Here is a 10,641-nt window from a genome sequence, read left to right as displayed (position 1 = left end):
AAACTAGCAGGCTCTCAGGTGTGTTCTGGCCATTGCTACTATCTGTTTTCTGCATATACATGTTTATCCATTCATCCTCTCTACTCTATTGCCCTGGAGGACACTGGCTACTACACCTGGGTATGGACCACTCTGCTGGTGATGCTAGCTGACCAGAGCAGGTCTGAAGATGTAACCACACTCTGTCATAGTACAAGGAAGGCTTCTAGAAGCAACGGGCTCCTCTCCTGTCTTTTCGGGAAAGGCGACTCTAAGTGAAGTGGGTACAGTGTGGTACACAGATACGAGCGTCACGTCTCAGTGAGCACAGTGAGCTTTGGTAAAGGGAGACAGTGTGCAGTACAGAAGATCTGAGCCAGGGTCCCTATGCTTAGAGGGTCCATGCTGGTGCCCTGTCCACCTCTCCAGATTTTCTAAGCCTCAGTTTCTCTGTTTGCTCACCTATGAGATATGGAACCATTCTGATGCTTTGATTACCATCCTGTCTGCCCTAGAACTGTCAAATTTCCCCGCTTGACTAACTTCTCTGCAGGAAGTCAGTACAGGGCAGAATTAATTTCATGCTGACAATGTGGAAATACTAAGTTGTTGGCATTAAGGTTGTATTTTTCCCCTGATATTTTGGTTATGTCTTATGGTTAAATACTTTTTCTTCATAAGAGGCTAAGTTTTGTTTTATATGTGATTTTACAACACATACTTAAACCACAGTTTACCAACTGGAAAAGTAAATGTCAGCTGTTTTTTAAAATAAGTTAGGAGCTAGGTGTGGTTGTATAGATCTATATCCCAGTACTTGAGAGGCAGAGGCAGTATGACTGCAAATTTGAGGCTAGCCTGGGCTACACAGCAAAATTCTAACTCAAAAATCAATTAAGCTAACAAACAAAAAACAAGTCAGAAAGGAGGTGAAGATGAAAATCCTAGATGATTGGCTTTGTTTGGACTCTATAACGAAACGCCACCTGCTGAGTGATGTACAATCATGAAAGTTTACTTCACCTGGTTGTGGAGGCAGAAGGTTCAGGGTCCAGGTGTTGATGGACTCAGCGTCTGAGCAGACCTGCTTCCTCAGACCAGCCTTCCTACTCCTACCCCATCTGCGGCTATACGGCCTGAACCTGTCTCCTTTGAGGGAAGGAGCCAGTCACGTTTATAAGGTCACTAATCTCGTTTATAAAGGCAAGCCCTCATGACCTAACCACTTCCCAGAGGCCCACTTCCTCACATCATTCCCTTGGGCGTGAACATTTCAATGTAGGCAAAGGTAGAGGCCACACATATCTGTGTCATGGTACTGGCTTCAAGAAAAACACCCTTTTCTGGCAGCAGATCTCAGTTTTTTATTTCTGATTCATGGTGGGAGTCTCAAAGTGGAGCATCCTGTACCTCTGATACATTAACCTCTCTGCTAGTCTCTATTCCTTCTTCCTGCTTCCCACCCTGCTTTTCTTAAAGGCCTAACATTTTTATTCATTGTGTGTGTGTGTGTGTGTGTGTGTGTGTGTGTGTGTGTGTGTGTGTTGGAGAGGGCACACACATACACAGAATGTGTGTGTAGCGTGTAGTGGTCAGAGGACATCACGCAGAGTCAGTTCTTTCTGTCCACATTTCTGCAGGTTCAGTGGGTCATCAGGCTTCAGCAGCTGATGAGCTAGCTTCTCTGTGTTGGGCCTAGTGTTTTAAAAAAAAACAACTTTGGAAAATACACAAAGTGGAAATTTCCACTTTGTCAAAAACTGAGGAGACATGAAGACCTCAGGGGTTTTCCTCCATAGCTGTTTGCCGGGAGAGCAGAGAGGAATCTCAATTAGAGCAGATCATTTTCTCTCACAGATATGAGATCAAGTCCATTTTCCAAAGGTGAGCATGGGCTCTGCACCTCAGGGGAGTGAGTCTGAAACGAGAGCCTGCCAGCTGGAAGGGCTAGGCCACAGCCTGCGCTGTATTTTTACCGTCTGTGGGTAACACAGCAAGAGCCTGAAGGATCAAGTCATCGGTGCCCTAAATCCCCAATCTCCTTGGCTTCCACTCCATAAACCAGTGGGGCAGCTAGCCACTCGGGAGCCTAGAGGTTAAGCACATACAATCGACCTTAGAGAAGGGAGCTCTCATGTCGTTAAACACAGAGTTGCCCACACATCAAAAAGGGTCCTGGGAGCATCATTCAAGGCTTGTGATGCTCACATTTATGTGACATGAAATCGATACTTTTCTCCTGTCTTTGTTTGCCTGGATTATGTTTAACTACTAAAGGGCTCTCAGGGCATCGCTCAGATTTACTGTCTTGCATTTTATGTGGGCAGGTTGCTTCCATCAAGAAAGAGCTCAGTTTTGATCATGCTTATGTCCAGATGCAGATGCAAAATTTGTAATTTTTAGAGAAGAAATTCTTTCCCTCCTTTAGGCTAAAATTTTCTTAACAATGGTGCTTGTCACTATGTTAATCCATGAGCATGGGAGATCTTTCCATCTTCTGATATCTTTCTCAGTTTCTTCAGTGACTTTGAAGTTCTTGTCATATAGGTCTTTATTGCTTGGTCAGAGTTATACCAAGATATTTTGTATTATTTGTGGGTATTGTAAAGAGGTGTTTCCCTAATTTCCTTCTTGGCCTGTTTATCATTTGTATACAGGAGGGTTACTGATTTTTGTTGTTGTTGTTAATTTTGTATCCAATCACTTTGCTAAAGGTGTTTATCAGCTGTAGGAGTTCTCTGGTAGAATATTCGGTGTCACTTATGTATACTATCATATCATCTGAGAATAGTAATACTTTGACTTCTTCCTTTCAAATTTGTATCCCCTTGATCTCCTTTAGTTGCCTTATTGCATTGGTTAGTATTTCTAGTACTATATTGAATAGATAGGGAGAGAGTAAGCAGCCTTGTCTTGTCCCTGATTTTAATGGAATTGCTTTAAGTTTCTTTCCATTTAATTTGCCATCTTACTAAAAGCAATTTACAGATTCAATGCAATTCCCATCAAATTTCCAACACAATTCTTTACAGATCTAGACAGAGAAATTCTCAACTTCATATGGAAAAACAAAAAACCCAGGATCACTAAAACAATCCTCAACAATAAAAGAGCTTCTGGAAGTATCACCATCCCTGACCTCAAGCTGTACTACTGAACAATAGTGATAAAAAACTGCATGATATTGCTATAGAAACAGACAGGCCTATCAATGGAATCAAACTGAAGACCCTGAAATAAATCCACACAGATATGGACGCTTGACTTTTGACAAGGAAGCCAAAACCATACAATGGTTAGCACTGGTTGTTTCATACAATAAGTGTTGGGGCTGGAGAGATGGCCCCGTGGTTAAGAGTGCTTGTTGCTCTCACAGATCCCGAGTTCCATTCCTAGCACCCACCTCAGGCAACTCACAACTGTTTGTGACTCCAGTTCTAAGTGATCTGATGGCCTCTTCTGGCCTCCACAGGCAAGTGTATATATGTGTACATACACATAAATTAAAAATACTAAAAAATACTAAAAATTATAAGATAAGCATTGATCAAATTATGTGCACACACATATTTATGGAGGGAGGGAGGAAAGAAGAGGGAGAAAACGAGGAACAGAGAGGGAAGAGAGAGAGAATGAGAAAGAGAGAGTGAGAAAGAGAGAGAGGGGGAGACAGACAGACAGACAGACAGACAGACAGAGTGAGTGAGTGATTATCACACATGGTCACAAAGGTTAAGAGGTCCCAAGAGGTCAGCAAGTGGGAGATGAAGGAGAATCTTTGAAGAGTTAAGTTTTGAGCCTAAAGACCTGAGAACCAAGAGAGCCCATGGTATAAATTTAGAGGCAAAGCCAGTGGTTCAAGATCCAAGGAGAGCTGATGCTTCAGTCTGGGTATTAATGATGGGAAAAGGCTAACACCCCAGCTCAAGTAGGAAACAGGCAGGCATTCATTTCTATACAGTCTGTCTAGACTACTTGTTACTTTTCTTGTCATTATGACGGTGTACCCAGCAGAAGAAACTTAATGGAGGAAAGATTTATTAGGGTGCAAGGTTTCAGGAGGATATTTGGTCTGTGGTGGAGGCACAGGGAATTGGGGGGGGGAGGGCACAGCAGAAGGGACAACTCCATGCAGTGGGTCAGGGAGCAGAGAACTCAGACCAGCACTGAGAGCAGACATTGCCTTAACATCCTGCTCCCAGCAGCCCACTCTTTCTAGCTGGACCATAGTCCCAGTGGTCTTACAGCTGCTCAAAACAGGAAGCAACCCAAGGAGGAGAGTGTCCTAATTTTCTTTCCATTGCTGTGCTAAAACATAAGTCACTTAGGGGAATAAAGACTTTATTTGGCTTACATTTCTAGATTATATAGTCCATCACTGAGGAAAGTTAAGCAGGAACTTGAAGGAAGTCCTGCTTGCTACTTCAGACAATGTAACATCTAACCAAGAAACTCACTTTACAGTCAAGGAAGCAGATAGGGACCATGAAGGAATGTTTCCTGATGGCTTACGGGCTGGCCAAGGGCCACCTGTCCAGACAACAATATCGCCCATACTAGTCTGAGCCCTCCTGTATCAATTACCAGTCAAGACAACCTCCCACTGACTTGTCCACAGATAAGTTCTCATCTGGGAAAGCCTTCGGTTGAGGCTCCCTTCCTTCTCTGGTGACTCAAGGCTATATCAAGTATATATATCAAGCTAACTAGGAAAAGGACCCGAGTAAGTTCTCAAAAATATGGGGGGGTCGACATTGCAGATATCAACTATATAGCACAAGATCTTCACCTGACTAGTGAGGCCCACCTACAGTATGGTGTGAAGTACATATGACTTTATTGATTCAAGTGTTAATTTCACCCAGAGATGACCTCACACACATGAAGTTCTGACCAGATAGAAGTCTTGGTCATGCGTCATCTGGGTACATCATGGAGCAGAAAACTTAACCACCATAATGACATCTTTAACCTGTGAGGACACAAAGGATTAAATTGGTTCACCAGAATTATGTAGTTAGAATAGTATAATGTAACCATACATCAGCAGTATATGAAAACAAACAATCTCTGTCTGACAAACTGGGGTGAAAATTTTCAAATCACAGAGAAAATTAAAAAAGTTAACAGTAACAGTAAGATTTTGTTGTTTTGTTTTTACAAATCAACTTGAAAACTGGTAAGTGGCTAGAGACACAGCTCAGTGGTTAAGGACACTGATTGTTCTTGGAAAGGACCTGGTTTGGTTTCCAAGACCCACATGGTCTGTAACTCCAGGTCCAGGGAATCATCTGAATCCCTTCTTCTGGCATGTATATATCCAGGCAAGCACTCATATACATAAAGTAAAAGTAAATCTTTTTTAAAAAATTAACTTTTATTGCAGGGTTGTTAGTGAGAAAGAAGTGTTAGAAACTTTAGTGTCTGCCAAATAAGAGCTACCTTCACATAGCAAAACTGTGCAGCTGTCAAGAGACAAAGTGCCCAGTCTTACGCATGTTATGGTCTTGCTTTTACTATGTACAGCATGTCAGAAAGCCTTAACGAAGGACACAGTCGCTGCTGTAGGAGAGGATAGACAAAGCAGCCTCTGAGCCATCGCTTCAGTAACTTTCTTTATTCCACCCAGAGTGAGATTTACCAAGAAGCTAATGATTCTAAGCTCCAGGGCCTCTCACTAGAACACCTATCTCTCAAGGCCTTGGGAGGGGCCTCAGGGATGTCTTCTCAGAGTTGGATGTGTTTTGCAAACTCACTAAAGCAAGAAAATGAAACTTCAATCACGTAAGGCAAGTGTCTATCTCAGTTGAGACAACTCCATCACATGTCCTCTCGTACTGGCTGTTTCAGAGTCCTCGAGAGCAAAGACTTTTCCTAAGGCAAGCCTTTTAGCATTCTTTACCTTCCATGCAGACTTCCCTATCTCTCTTCTATTAGTACCTGCTGCGGGTCCGCAACCCTTCATCTACAGTTCCAAACTCTAAAATAAGATGTGTGCGGCTCCCTCTTTTTTTCCTTTTCAACATTCCTTTAGCAGAAAAATTTGATTTGCTTGGAGCTTGTTATATGGGAAAACTTGACCCGAACTGATATGAGACATTGCATCTCCCCCTCTTCATACTTTACTACAGAAGCAATTATTTCTCTGATTGTGGAATATTTCCAAGACTGGAAGGAATTTTTAAGTAATAAATATCAAGAGACAGGATGTACTAACAATGAGAGAGAACAGAAGATTATCTACTGCCTACTATAATATGCTCCCTAGAAATAAGAAACGGTCAAGATCTTCCTTTGGAGACCCAGAGGATCCTCTCTCCACCACACCAGACAACTTAAGAATAGAATCATGTTTTGAGACAGAGATTATTGCAACCTGATTCTAGTAAAATTAAAATCGTTACAGTCCCTGATCCGTGTCCCACAGCACTCGTATACAACAGTGACGGAGGTATCAGTTTTAAATGTGGACTTCAGTTGGGAAAGAATGAAGTATCAGAGTAGATGTTGAGTCAATGGGGTGCAAAACAACCTCTGTGTGAAGAGCAGAGTAGAGAGGAAGTGAGTAAACTTGCTTGACATCAACCTCTTCCTCCACCACCAGCCTTCCAGAGACCACTCATGAGTTAGATACTGAGCATGGAGTGGAAAGCCTGGCTTAGCAGTTTTGGGTGGTTGTAGGGGCAACCATGGCAAACCCAGGGAGAGGGAACCTTTTGATTACTAATTGATGTAGGAGAACTCAGCCTACTGTGGGCAGTACTATCCCCAGGCAGGAAGGCATGGTCTATTTAAGAAAGGTAGTTGAACATGAGCGAGAGCAAGCCAGTAAGCAGTGCTCCTCCATCGCCTCTGCTTCGAGTTCCTTCTTTAAATTCCAGGTTTCCCAAGATGAGGAATTGTATAACCTATAAGCCAGATAAACCCTTTCCTCCCCAAGTCACCTTTGGTTAAGATGTTTACCATAGCACCAGGCAGTGAGCTAAGACGTTGTTACCAATCAGAAAGCAAATCTGCTCATTTGCAAGGTCCAAATTAGTATATTTAGGTTTGAAAGGTGATTGTATTGAGAAGAAAGACTCAAAGTCATTATAGAACAAACCATAGTGATAAATTACTTATCTCCTTCAAGTAGGCAGCAGTAGAGTTGGGTACTGCCAAATGTTAGTAGCATATAGATACCCAAGAATCTTTTGCTCATCAGAGGTGAGAGGGCTTTTTGGAAAGTGATGTGGAAAGCAAAAGCTACATGATTGTCAGCTCATAACTTTAACAGGATTCATAGGTCTTGAAAAATAGATTATGAATCTTTATTTTAGGTTTATTAATAAAAAATCTTTATTTTAGACAAAAGACACCTGTTTAAAACTTTACTCTTAATGCTTAGCTTTTCAACATGTTTAACCAGACTTTAAGCTGTTCAAGGAGTCCTATAAAAGCAGCTTGGCCTTGGTCAGAAAGTCTATTTTAGCAGTGGGTGACAGTTAGAGCAGAGACCTATAACTGTTTGAAGTGCTGAGACTACGAGACTGTTCAGTGCTCAGCCCTAACAGGACCCTTAAGGCCCGTGGAACATCACAGAAGGGGGATGGGAGGGCTGTAAGAGTTGGAGGAGTGGGCTTCTGTGACATGCTGTCTTCTGGATATGGCATGGCTGCTGCAGTCATGAATACACAGCAGCTGTGATCAAGATGGGTCACCAGGACGAGACAGAGGGTAAGAGGGGATGATTGAGACAATCATCTGCACATGCAAACACCATACACACATATACACAAGCACACATACAAAATACAAACACACAAACACACACACAAAACACAAACACACACACACACAAAACACAAACACACACACACACACAAAACACAAATACACACAAAAAACCACATACAAACACACACACATAAACAGATACAAACACACACAAATCTGTGCATAAACACACACACAAATACAAACACAAAAAAACATACAAACACACACAAATATACACATAAAACTGTGCACAAACACACATATAAACAAACACACACACATACACACATATAAACAAACACACACACACATACGCACAAACACACACACACACACACACACACACACGAAGAAATTGGTCATCAGGAATGTGTGTGTGTGTAGGGGGTAAGAGATGATTCTGGGGAGGATATGACCATGATCCATTGTATACATGTATAAAGCTGTCAAAAAAATTAACTCCTACTGATACTACTGTACTAATGGTAACAGACTGAACTCTCCCAAGGTAAAGCAGAAAGCAGGGCCATTTCTCACGGCTCCTGTTCAGCCTTGCACTCGCAGGTTCTTCAGTGCAGCCTTGAGACGAGGGAAACTCTCACCAACCCCTATGTCAGCCTATGATAGTCCTAAGCCAAAAAATGCAGCTGAGCCAAATCCAGAGTCCTGATACAAAGAAACAGAAGAAGGTTGGTCAAGCCATCTAAGTTTTGGGCTGACTTTCTATACAGCATTAGTGGATAATACAATTAGAATCTACAGAATGTTGTTAGAAAGAACAACTGAGCTGATCAGGTTCACATGAGATAGGAAAATCTGTTGTATTCTTTAAAAGTCACTCTAAACAACCAGAAATTGAAATATATACGTACTATTTATTTCTCTGACATCAAAATATTTTACTTATTAGATAAATTTAGCAGAATATGTTTAAAATATGTTTGTTGAAAACTACAAAACATCAGAAATTAAATACCTAAATAAAACAAGAAAGAAGTATGTCCACAGATATGAGACTCAATAGTACTAAAATATCAGGTTTTCCCCAAAGAGGTCTATAGATATAACGTGAGGGTGATAGCTTCTACAAATAGGAATAATTTTTATACTTGATCCAGTTTTATAAACAGAAAATTCTAGAACACCCACATAGTTTAGAACTATTGTGATAAACAAATTAAATCCCCAGAACCTTAAATTAACAAATACAAATATAGGCGCTAAAGAGATAGCTGTGCAGCGAGCAGCACACATTGCTCTTCCAGCGGCTCCAGCCCCCACCCCTGGCAGCTCATAACCACTTGTAACCAGTTTCAGAAGGAAACTTGCTTCTATGAGCAGAGGACGTTCACATACACACACCCGACCCCTAACTAAAAATAAAATTAGAAATCAAGGTTCATAACCATGCAGGGATCATTCGGAAAAAAGAAGCCCACCACAAATACACACATAAAATAAATAAAGTAACATGAAAACAAAGAGACTTTATAATCAACAAATTTCACTACTGGAATTAACTTTCTTCTTTCCTTCCTTTGTTTCTTCTTTGATTCCAAGGGTGTTTTTTTAAATTTAATTAATTAAGTTTCATTCTAATTATTTTTTAATGTTATGTGTATGAGTATGTGCCTACTTGTGTGTATGTGTCATGTGCATGCAGTGCCCACAGTGGCCAGAAGAGGACATCAGAGCTCCTGAAACTGGAGCTACAGGCAGTTGTGAGCTGCCATGTAGGTGCTGTGTCTGAACTCAAGTCCTCTGCAAAAGCAGTAATCTCATTTAAGTGTTGAGGCATCACCTCTGCACCCCTCATGGCTCCTCCCCTCACTACTGGAATTCCTAAAACATGTTCTGTATGAAGAGAAATGTCTCAGAGAAAAGATGTGAGATGTAAGAAGAAAATAAACTATCGAGTAAATTAGTAAACTATACCATTATTTACTTGCTTATAAATAATAATGTCAACTTGGGTTAAAATCACATCTAAACCTCTAAGCAACATGATGTCAAGTTAAAAGGTAATAATCAGGGCTGAAGTGATAACTCCGTGGTTAAGAGCACTGACTGACTGCTCTTCCAAAGGTCCTGAGTTCAATTCCCAGCAACCACATGGTGACTCACAACTATCTGTAATGGGATCTGATGCCCTCTTCTGGTGTGTCTGAGGACAGTGACAGTGTACTCATATGCATAAAATAAGAAAAAAAAAAAGGTCCAGTGTTCTTGCATTATTTGTAAAGGTAGTCAGGCTATTCATTATCTTTCTACTTTAAAGTGTGTGATAAAATCTTAAGGCCATAGAAACAAGAGTGTAATCCTCTGGTAGGGTGCTTACACAGTATGTAGGATGCCCCAATTCTCAAAACAAAACATAAAGCCTTGGAGCTGGAGAAAGGCCTCAGCAGTTAAGAGCACTGGCTGCTCTTCCAGAGGACCAGAGTTTAGTTTCCCGCACTAATGTCCACAGCAGCTCATAGCTACCTCTAACTGCAGCTCAAGCAGATCCACACAGTCTTCTGTTCTCTGTAGGTGCTGCACACACATGGCATACACTCACATATACAGACAAATAAATAACAAATCATAAAAAGGTTAAAAACCTCTAAGAAACTCCAAGGGCATTAATGACACACATCTTTGAGAAAAAATCCTGAAGGAGCCAGGCCTTTATTCCCAGCATTTGGGAGGCATAGGCAGGGCAATCACTTGAGTTTGAGGCCAACATGGTCTACAGAGTGCATTCCAGGACAGCCAGGGCTACACAGAGAAACCTTATCTTAAAAATAAAAACAAACACAAACAAACAAAAATTCATGGAGGATTTTACAGAGGCATTAACTAAGGAGGCTTACCCTGAGTGTGGGGAGCACCACCCATAGGCAAGGGTTCCAGACTCAGGAA

This window comes from Grammomys surdaster, unplaced genomic scaffold (assembly GCF_004785775.1).
Source record: "Grammomys surdaster isolate TR1022 unplaced genomic scaffold, NIH_TR_1.0 206, whole genome shotgun sequence".
In the NCBI taxonomy this organism is placed as follows: domain Eukaryota; kingdom Metazoa; phylum Chordata; class Mammalia; order Rodentia; family Muridae; genus Grammomys; species Grammomys surdaster.
Note: the sequence above shows the minus strand (reverse complement) of the source record.